The sequence below is a fragment of the Elaeis guineensis genome, chromosome 10, assembly GCF_000442705.2.
Source record: "Elaeis guineensis isolate ETL-2024a chromosome 10, EG11, whole genome shotgun sequence".
NCBI classification, from domain to species: Eukaryota; Viridiplantae; Streptophyta; class Magnoliopsida; order Arecales; family Arecaceae; genus Elaeis; species Elaeis guineensis.
Genome location: NC_026002.2, coordinates 62,200,906 through 62,211,723, shown reverse-complemented (window position 1 = coordinate 62,211,723; position 10,818 = coordinate 62,200,906). Strand labels below are relative to the sequence as shown.

Here is a 10,818-nt window from a genome sequence, read left to right as displayed (position 1 = left end):
AAAAGTTAGGTTAGGCATCCCAAAAGGTAGATGATACCTGGTCAGATCATTAAAGAGATACTTCATTGGATTATCAATTTGACCCAATTAGTGGTTGAGTATTAACTAAAAAAATTTCAAGAGCTTTTCTTTCACCAACTCCCCACTTTACTCTTTAAATCGTCTAACTTAATATGAGAGGGGTTTATTATCTTCTTATAATTTAGTCTCCTTATTATCCACTATTTTTTTTTTAACATTATCCACCTTTTTACGCGAACCACAATACTTACTTAAGCGAAGGGGCCCGGTTACTCAGTAGGAAACCAATATTTTTTTTTTTTAAAGTAAATTTTAAGGAGAATTTTTTTTTTTTTTGCATACCTCGACCTTTCCACCCAATCTCTCATGAAGTAGATTCTTTATTGAGATCAGTAAGAAGAGGATTGTAGAATCACTCCTAAAATTTGATCTAGTCTAAACCCTACAATTCATTGAGTTTTCTTAATAATTTATTCTTCAGTATTTCTAAAATTATCTTGACCGTTAATCATTCATTGTTTAGGATGCCTAATTGACTCTTAATCAAAATAAAATTCAGATACACAAAACTAATTATTTCTGACCATACTCGAGGATTTGATTAATTTCTTTCCCCCCCAACTTAATCTACATTGTCCTCAATGGAGTAGGAAAGCAAAGAAAATAAAAGGAGAGAGTGCACCTAGGATAATTTTTGCTTCAAAAGTTGAAGATAGCTTCATTGATTAATAGGCTCTTGTTCTAAATTCCTGTAGCTGCAGTAAAGTAAAAAAAATATGAAATCATTGGGTTGCCTCCCAACAAGCGCTAAATTTTACATCTTCAGCCAGACGTCAAGTTTATTGACAAACTCTTCCATACAGAGCGGTCCTTTATTCTTAAAAAAAATAAAGATCAGTTAAAACAAAATAAAAAAAATTTGGGTTGCCTTCCAAAAAGTGCTAAGTTTAATGTCTTCAGCCAGATGCTAAAAGAGTGTCTATCCTGTTCTTGCTCGAATCTTAACATGAGTGTCGATCTCTCTTTCAGAAATAATATGTCCTAATACAATTTCTTTTCGCACCATGAAATGGCTCTTTTTCCAACTTAGGATAAGATTTATCTCCATACACCGTTTAAGAACTTTGAAAAGATTATAGAGACAATCCTCAAAAGTGGTTCCAAATATAAAAAAATCATCCATAAAAATTTCAAGATATTTGTCCACCATATCCGAAAAAATGGCCAATATGCACCGTTGAAATGTAGCGGGTGCATTGCAGAGCCCGAATGGCATACATCTAAATGCAAATGTTCCATAAGGGCATGTGAAGGTAGTCTTTTCTTGATCAGCAGAAAATATTGAGATCTGGTTATATCCTGAATATCCATCTAGAAAATAGAAGAAACTTTGTCCTGCTAGCCGTTCTAAAATTTGATCCATAAAAGGCAAAGAAAAATGATCTTTCCTAGTAACGGCATTCAGCTTTCGGTAATCCACACATACTCGCCAACCAGTTGTTGCACGAGTAGGAATTAATTCACCCTCATCATTCTCTATTATGGTAATACCTGACTTCTTAGGTACTACTTGGGTTGGACTAACCCACTGGCTGTCTGAAATTGGGTAGATAATTCCAGCATCTAGCCATTTCACTACTTCCTTTTTCACGACTTTTCGCATATTTGGATTCAATCTTCGTTGCATGTCCCTATGTGGTTTTGCCTCAACCTCACAGTGAATATGATGCATGCAAACAGAAGGATCTATACCCTTCAAATCGACAATTGACCACCCTATAGCCTCTTTATGCTTTTTGAGTACCCCGACAAGTTTGTCTTCCTGGTCGTTGGTTAGGTCAGACGCAATGATCACTAGAAGGGTATCATTGGATCCAAGAAATGAATATTTCAGCATGGCAGGAAGAGGCTTTAGCTCTAGAGTAGGTGGTGCTTCTAAGGATGGTACCAGAGGGCTTGATTGAATTGATAATTGCTCGTACTTTACAGTCCAAGGAGGATTGGTGATAAAATTGGGAGGTTCTAGCAAAGCATGTATTTCTTCAGTGTATCCATCAATATCAAAATTATCCATTCCAAAATATGCTAGGCATGCCTGTAAAGGATTTGAGTTGAGCAAGGCAGGAGCTTTATCTTCTATAACTTCCTCTAACAAGTTGATCTCATTATGGTCGTACACAGGTGGTCCCAAAGATGCATTGAAAATATTCAACCTTAGCTTCTTATTTCCAAAAGTTACATCCATAACTCCGGTCCTACAATTTATACAAGCATTAGCGGTTGCTAAGAAGGGTCTACCTAGGATGATTGGTATTTGGTTGGGGCTACTACCAGATTCCATATCCAGCACAAGAAAGTCAACAGGAAAGTAAAATTCATCTACTTTCACCAATACGTCTTCCAGCATTCCACGAGGTACCTTAATAGATCTGTCTGCTAGTTGTAAGGTCACTGTCATGAGTTTTAACTCTCCAAATCCAAATAGGTCATATACAGAGCTCAGGAGAAGGTTGACACTTGCACCCAAATCTAATAATGCCTTCTTAATTGTGAGGTTCCCTATGACACAAGAAATAATTGGGGTACCTGGATCTTTCAGTTTGGGTGGGGTAATTTGCTGGAAAACTGAGCTGGCCTGCTCAGTTAGGTAGACTTTTCTTGATATTTGTGCCTTTGATTTTCGTTTCTGTGTACACAGGTCTTTTAGAAATTTGGCATAGGTCGGAACTTGCTTAATGGCATCGAGAAGAGGTAAGTTTATCTGGACCTATTTAAACAGTTCCAATATTTCATTCATTTTTATACCCTTCTTATCAAGAGGCAGAAAGGATTCTAAAGCACTGGGAAATGGAGCTTTAGGTGCAGGTGCTGGGTTAACAGATTCTTTCCTCTCTTCAGATTTCTTCTTTTCTATTGTAGCTGGAATTGGTTGCTCTTGTTGTTGGATTACTTCAGGTTGATTTAAGATTTTTCCACTTCTAAAGGTCATGATCGATTTGGCATGTTCGAAAAAAGTTTCAAGACCAATGGAGCTTTCAGCCTTGTAGTGACCTTTTGGGTTATTAATAGGCTGACTAGGTAATTTGCCTTCTTCCCTCCTACTGAAAGCTGTTGCTAGCTGACCTATCTGGGTCTCTAGCTTTGCTATTGATTACGTATGGGAGTGAAGGAGTTGGGTATTCATTTCTAGTCCTTTAAGTGCTTGCAGTACCTTTTCTTCGAAAGTCAAGCTATGAATACTCGGAGTGGGTTGAGGGTTCTGGTATTGTGGCTGGGATGGATGCCTAAAAGTTACATCCAGGTAACCTGATCTTTGTTGCACCGGAGGAACCACTGGTTATGATTTTCATGAGAAATTCAGATGGTTTCTCCATCCCAGATTGTACGTACTAGAATAGGGGTTGTTCCCTGGTCTATGAGTAGTTTGGGCTTGATGGACTTGTTCTTGTACATGTTCAGGAAACTGTGGTGCAATCGGACAATCATTCACACAATGAGTGGGGCTCGAACACAATGCACATATATCTTGTATCTGACGGGATGGAGAAGGTGACTGTCCTATACTTAATAATCAATCTAACTTTTGGGACAATTCATCTACTTTATGATGGATATATATGGCATTTCCTACTTCATATATTTCACCTCTCTTTGGGTTTAACATGGGTTTATCTCTAATAGAGGCAGACATATGATGTAATAAATTTTCACTTAAAATTTCAAACAGTTGCCATACCTCATCCTCACTTTTCAGCATGAATGTCCCACCGCATGATGCAACGACCATTTGTCGATGTCTTTTAGATAGCCCATCATAAAAATATTGGATTAACTGCCACTTGGGTACAGCATGGTGGGGATATTTTCTAATAAGGTCCTTTAATCTCTCCCATGTTTCATGAAATATTTCTCCATCTAATTGGAAAAAACTAGTTATGGCTTTCTTTATTTGATTAGTTTTTCCTATGAGAAAATATTTCTTGAGAAACTCTCCTTGCAGCTGGTCCCAGGTTGATATAGTCATAGAATCCAAAGTATGTAGCCAGTATTTGGCTTTGTCCTTAAGTGAGAAAGGAAATAATTTTAACCTAAGAGCATCATCGGAGAAGTTGTGAATTTTGACAGTTGAGCATATCTCAAGAAATTCTTCAAGATGTTTATAAGGGTCCTCATTACTAAGTCCATAAAATGAAGGTAACATTTGGATTATACTGGACTTAATTTCATATTGAGTAGCCTCCACAGGGGGCACTTGAATACAAGGAGAGTAGGTATATGTGGAAAGGAGTAAAATACTCCTTCAATTGCCTGGGTGGATCATTCTCCTGATTTCGGTCCATATTTTTACGTTTGTTGGCTCTAAAGGTTCTTTCTATTTTTGGATCAAAAGGTTGGATTTCTGGTCGTAACGATCTACGGCCAAGCATACACCTTACAATTATACTTTAGAGCAAACACAAAAAATTTTAGTTTTTATAATATATATATATATATATATTTTTATAATAAAGTGAGAAAAGAATGAAAAAAATCTAAAGAGAAGAATCTAAGAATTTTAAATCTATGAAAAGAAAAAAATTAGTTAATGTTTAGATGTTAATTGCAATCAACTTAAACAAGCATAGACTCTCTATCCTAAGATTAACTTAGATCTAGACAGCTCCTAACTTCCAAGACCGCCTTTGAGCACTCCAAGCTCAAGACTGACTAACTGACTCGGCCAGATAAGCGTAAGATGTGGGAGGTTCTCTGCTCGTTGCTTTCCTTAGACACCAACTGAGTTGGCCAGGTCAGTCAACGGAACCAATTGAAAACCACTTTCTTTAACCACTTGCCTTAGACACCGAGCAATTAACCAATCCGCACTCGGTTCAACTCTAGAGCTTTCTTATCCTATTGAGCTCGAAATCCTTAGGGGTCAACGTCTAATTAATTTTAGATTAAGGTCTAGGTTATGCAAATGTAAGAGAGTGATTTGTGGACCAAGGAAGGATGATCAAATCTCCACCTTATCTTAGTTAATGGGTTGCGCCTTTAAAGTTATTTATGGAGATGCAATGCAAAGAAACAAGGTGTCCAATCAAGTTAAAAAATTTTATATTTGAGGTTACGCTACTTTAATTAAGTGTTATGAAATGTCAATGGCTTTTATTTTTTTAATTCAACCGTGCCAAGATCTCCGACAATGGTGTCAAAATTTGATGCGTAGTCGTTGATAGCACCAAAAATAACTCTACTCACTACGTAGGTAGGATGAGTCGAAATCATATCCTCAGGGACCTTGAGCTAAGTTGAGATTACAAAATAAAAGAAAGAAGCATTATTTTGATTTAAAAAATAAATTATTTTAAAATTGATATAATTAGAAAATAAAGAGCTCGAGAGTTTTGAATTAATTTTACACTTAGCAGAGTTGTATCTCTTTTTTAATTAAATAGATGCGATTAATCTTAGGAAAAATATCTATCTTTCCTCGACACACCCCGTATCTGTAGATCACGGTATGTCTCCGAAAAGTACTAGATAAATAACTCTTCTTTCTTTGGCACGTCCCGTACCCGTAGATCACGGTACATCTCCAAAAAGTAAAAGTTATTCCTAATATTAATCTAACAGGAAAGCATAAATAAAAGCATATAAAAGAGAGCAAATAAAGAACTCATGACGATTTAAATAAAAAGCATAATCTTTATTGCATATGAAGAAATACAAGAAAGTTTAGAACAATAAACCATCTCTGTGTCATTACAAAATTTCTTCTCCACTCCCGAGACTGCTAGCCTAGCTGCTCATGAAGTAGTCCCTTTCTATTCCTCTATGCAAGGCTCTAGAAGAATTTTTGGGCTTTCCCTCCAATGGGAGTACAAAAGTCTTTTTATAGGTGTTAGGAGGGAGGAGTTTTACATGGTTTTACAATGTTGGACTAAAGAAAATACTAAGGACTAAAAAATGGATGGATGAGATGGAAAGATCACAAGTAGATAAAAAAATATAAATTTTTTCTCTTGAAGTATTTCCAAATATATATTTTTTTTCCTTCCATCTGTTCGTCTGTCCCCACGAACCCCGCGCGCCCGCTTGCCTGCCATGCTGCGCCCATGTCGCGCCCGCGCTCCCGCCCGCCTCGTGCCTGCGCCCGCATCCGCCCGTGCTCGCATCCGCGCCCGCGTCCATGCCGCGTGAACCATATGTGAACACTCCCTTCTTTTTTTTTATTTCAAAAAGAAACTTTTGTTTCTTCACAATGACGCTTATATCCTTTTTAGATTTCTTGCATAGTATCTTCATTTTCTATAATACCATATGCATCCTTCTTTTATTTAAATTTTATTTTAAGTCTAATTTTCTTCAAACTTGAGTCTTTTTGATCTGCAAATCGGACTCTTTGTATCGACGATCATCTTTCCTATAAAACATAAAAAAAAATATCAAATTCTTAAGAAATAAAATAAATTAAATATGATTTTTTGCTTTAAATGACTTAAATTAAGTGTTTATCAGAACTCATTCTTCCAATGAGCACCTTCATCTTTGTATTAGTGTTACCATATAAGTGATTGTGAGATCTATCACCCTCTCCATCGAGCATACATAGGATGTACCAGTCTTATCAGTATCATCGATCCCTGACTCGATGATTCTATGACTAAAAATATTTTAGACTGGGGCTATCAAGATTTCAAGTCTCACTAGCATGATCTCATCATGGCCCTAAAATCATTATCCTAATCTATAGGATTCGTCATAATAATAATATGATATAGCAAATGATGAAACACAATACCTCATAAATATAAAATAACTAATGTCATACATATGAGCAAAAAGATTATACAGAATAGTCCCATCGCATCATCCAAACGATTGGCTTGTAGGGTATTATTCTTTCAATCTCTCACTTACACTAAAACCAATCATCTCTATACCTAATGCCCATGCATCTAAGGTGGCGATCATACTACTACTGTGACAAGGCTTAGTGAATAGGTCCACTATGTAGTTTTCTGTATCAACTCATTCTATGATCACATCATAAATGAGGTGAAAGCACCTTAGGATGTGCATGGATTTCTGGTGAGACCACAACCAACTCAGTGATGAACTCTTTCATCAGGCGACTTTTCTTGGCAATCTTCACTTACAATAATTTACTGAGTCAACTATAGTTTGTTGTTTGAAACTCTTCTAATTCACTGCTTCTCTAGTACTTTTCAAGTACTTGAGAATGCTTTTCATGATTTTTCAATGATCCTCTCCTGGATCTACCTGAAATCTAATGGTTATGCCCAAGGCATAAGCCACATTAGGCTTGATACATGGGTAAGTAAAACTCTTTTACATCCATCCATGTGGAACCTCTTCAACATGAAATTAATATACCTAGACTGGGACAAGCCTATCATCCACTTAAATCTATCTCTATAGATCTTGAAACCAAGTATATCGGATACTTCACCCAAGTCTTTTATGAAAAAACATCTGTGATAGGTAGATCTTGATCAATTGCAACATAGGGATATCATTTTTGATTCGTATTATGTCATCTACATACAGAATCAAGAAGTCAGTAGAACTCCCACTTGTCTTCATGTACACACTTGATTCATCTTTATTTTGATAAATTCAAATGATTTGACTATCTCATCAAAATGGATGTACCAACTCTTCGATACTTGCTTATTAGATTTACCCTTCCATTTAAAAGACAAATCTCTCTGGCTGATATATAATAATAGCAAGTAAAATCCGAATAGACTTGAGCATGGCAACGGGCGAAAAGATTTTCTCATAGTCAATACCTTATCTTTGTCTGAAACCTTTTGCCACTAGTTTGGCCTTATAGTTCTCAACCTGGCCATCAGCTCTAATCTTTATTTTGAAGATCTATTTGTAGCCTATTAGGGTCACATCTTCAGGCACAAAAATTAAAATCCAAACTTGATTGGTATACATGGAGTCTATTTCAGATTTCATGTCTTCAAGTCATTTATCAGAGTCACTACTCATGATTGCTTCTGAATAGATCGTTGGATCATCATTTTCAATGATGTGTAAGTGTTGTCATTCTTAATGATAAATCTATATCAGAGTAGTACATTACACACTCTAATTGACCTTTGGAGAGAAGGTGTGTGTCATGGTATTGCCTCATAAGTGAGCACACTTGATCGAGGATCAACTTGTAGACTCTCCATAAGTTGTTGTGGGATAGTTTGTAGATCTTGAACTTCTCAAGTTCAATTATCCTCCCACTGTCTCCTTCTTGGATAAACTCCTTTTTCAAAAAATAGCATGCCTACTGACAAAACACTTTTTGTTTAGCAGGATGGTAGTAGTATCACATAATCCTTTTAGGATAACCTACAAACCTGTACTTATCTGTTCTAGTATAAAACTTATGTCCATCAACTCTTTTTACTTAAGCGAGATAGTCCCATATCTTATATGGAATACTAGTAACAGATTTTAATGGTATCTTATTCAAAATATATGCAGCAGTTTCTAGGATATTTTCCTAAAAAGGGATTGGAAGGTTTGTAAAGTATTTGATGGTCCACACCATATCTCATATGGAGTATCCATGTCTGGCCTGAGTTGTTATTAGCCTTCGAACCTTTATATGTATAAGGCCCAACAACTCGCTTTTCTTATCCCCATGTCCAATAAATAGAGATCTTGGTCATCTTACCCATAAGATAAGACTTACAAGTTCTAGATGATTCAAAATCAGACAGATCAAAGAACTTTTCTTTGTATTACTTGTTTATCTTTGACTCACTAAAATGGCCAAGTTAGTAATGTCAGAAATATGTGACATTCATTTTTTTTTCTTGTTCTCATCCATATGAAGAATAATATCATTGAATGATAGAAACATGAGATCATTATCATAAAATTTAGTCATAAAATTTACCAGAAGGAGACCAACCTTTACTTTTTACATTAATTTCAAAATCATGTTCTAATAATAAAGAAATTGAAATAATATTTTTGATAATTTTAGGCATATAATAATAGTCTACTAGTTTCATAGCTTTGCTCAAAAATAATTTTAATATTAGAAAGTTTTCTACAGCTTAGGCCTAGACGGACTCTCCACTAGCACCAAATAGCTCGAAGTCACCTTTATTCAGCTTTTTTATTCCTTACAATTCCTACAACAACTTGCATTAGTGGGAACCATAGGAGGTATCTTATACCCAACAATCGAAGCTGAAATACTCAATGATAAATTAGTCTATATCATATACAAATCTTTAGCAAATACCATATTTACAATTTGCTACTACTTCACACTTGCAAGACAACTCTTGCAATTTTCTTTCCAATACTCAACATTGCTACAACGTAAATAGGTACCTATAGCGGAGACATTCTTCACCTTGTTCTCCTGGATGATGCTATCTATAAACTGAAAGAAAGAATTAGAGAGTATTTGCAGGATCAAATCCTGGCTTAACTCACCATCCATGAAAAGAACCTAACTGACCTAATTGCATGATTAAGTCAATCAGGATACACCTGACAGTCATACTATCATCCCATCATATCTCATATGTAGTTTCTCTTCCTTTTTAGTATCATTCCTGATTGAATCGAGATTAGAAGCATTTAGAATATAGGAGACTTTCTCTTGAGTAAGAACTATTCTCAGATTTCTCAACCAATCCACGTAGTTTGGTCTGATCAATTTATTAACAGTGATAGTGAAGATGCAGATGAGTATATAAGAACAAAGTAGAAAGGAACTATTCATGATAACATGCATAATTGACGAGGTCTTTTATCTAATTGTGTCTCTCATTTATTTTGACAAATTCTATAGCCCTCTAGTATGAAAAATGAAAAATCCTATCGTAAGATTTTTTAATGAGATTGAGATCTTAATCCTCATAAAAAATCTTGTGGATAGCACAACAAATTTTTATGAGTTCAAAGATAGATAACTCTTACCAATTGCATCTCATGTAACTCCCAACATAATTTTTATCTCTAAAATTTTTGTAGCCTTGTGGATAGCACAACAAACTATAGTATTTTAGTTAAGTCGTATCCTTCATTCCTATATGATCATATCTGAATAATACTATTCTTATGGATGGCACAACAAGGCAGCAGTATCTAAATATGCCATAAGCATCACTAAGTTAACATCATATCAAGCTTTATAACAGTCTCGTGGATAGTACAACAAACTTACTATAGTTTTTGACATACTCTATTGGCTTCGCATGAGATACATATGCCATAAACATCATTAATACTAAGTCAACATCACATCAAGCCCTATAGCAAACTTTGTGAATAGCACAACAAACTCACTATAGTTTTTGACATACTCTATTGACTTAGCATGAAGAAAAATATGGATAGCATTCTTAACACTATGCCATTATGACTTAATATAATTGAATGTGGAACTTTGGTCTCAAGCACATCCATAGCAGGCAATTATATTTAATTCTAACTGCCAGCATATAAGAACAAATAATAAAATTGGATAGTTCTGGACTTTTCTAGTGTAATCCATCCGAGCCACTTGGATAGATTATATGTCACATTCTAGGTGCATAACAGACTGAACCATCTCATGATCGATCTTGATGTGCCTCTGCTCACAAGCCATCTGATAGTCCAATCTTCATTTCCATGAAGGCTTCGATGAATGCTCCATCTTTTTTTTTATTCATAAATAGAAAGAAATAATTTCTATCTATTTATAAATAAAATTTTTTATCTTTAATTTTACATCATTATGTAAAAATTTCAATCAGCAGTTGGAAATATACAAAGTAA

The 10,818-nt window shown here is 35.3% G+C and overlaps 1 pseudogene; it reads left to right on the top strand.

Annotated features, from left to right (window-relative positions):
- The first annotated feature begins 3,866 nt into the window (after positions 1–3,866).
- LOC140852331 (small nucleolar RNA R71) lies at positions 3,867–3,964 on the top strand (annotated as a pseudogene).
- The last annotated feature ends 6,854 nt before the right edge of the window (positions 3,965–10,818 follow it).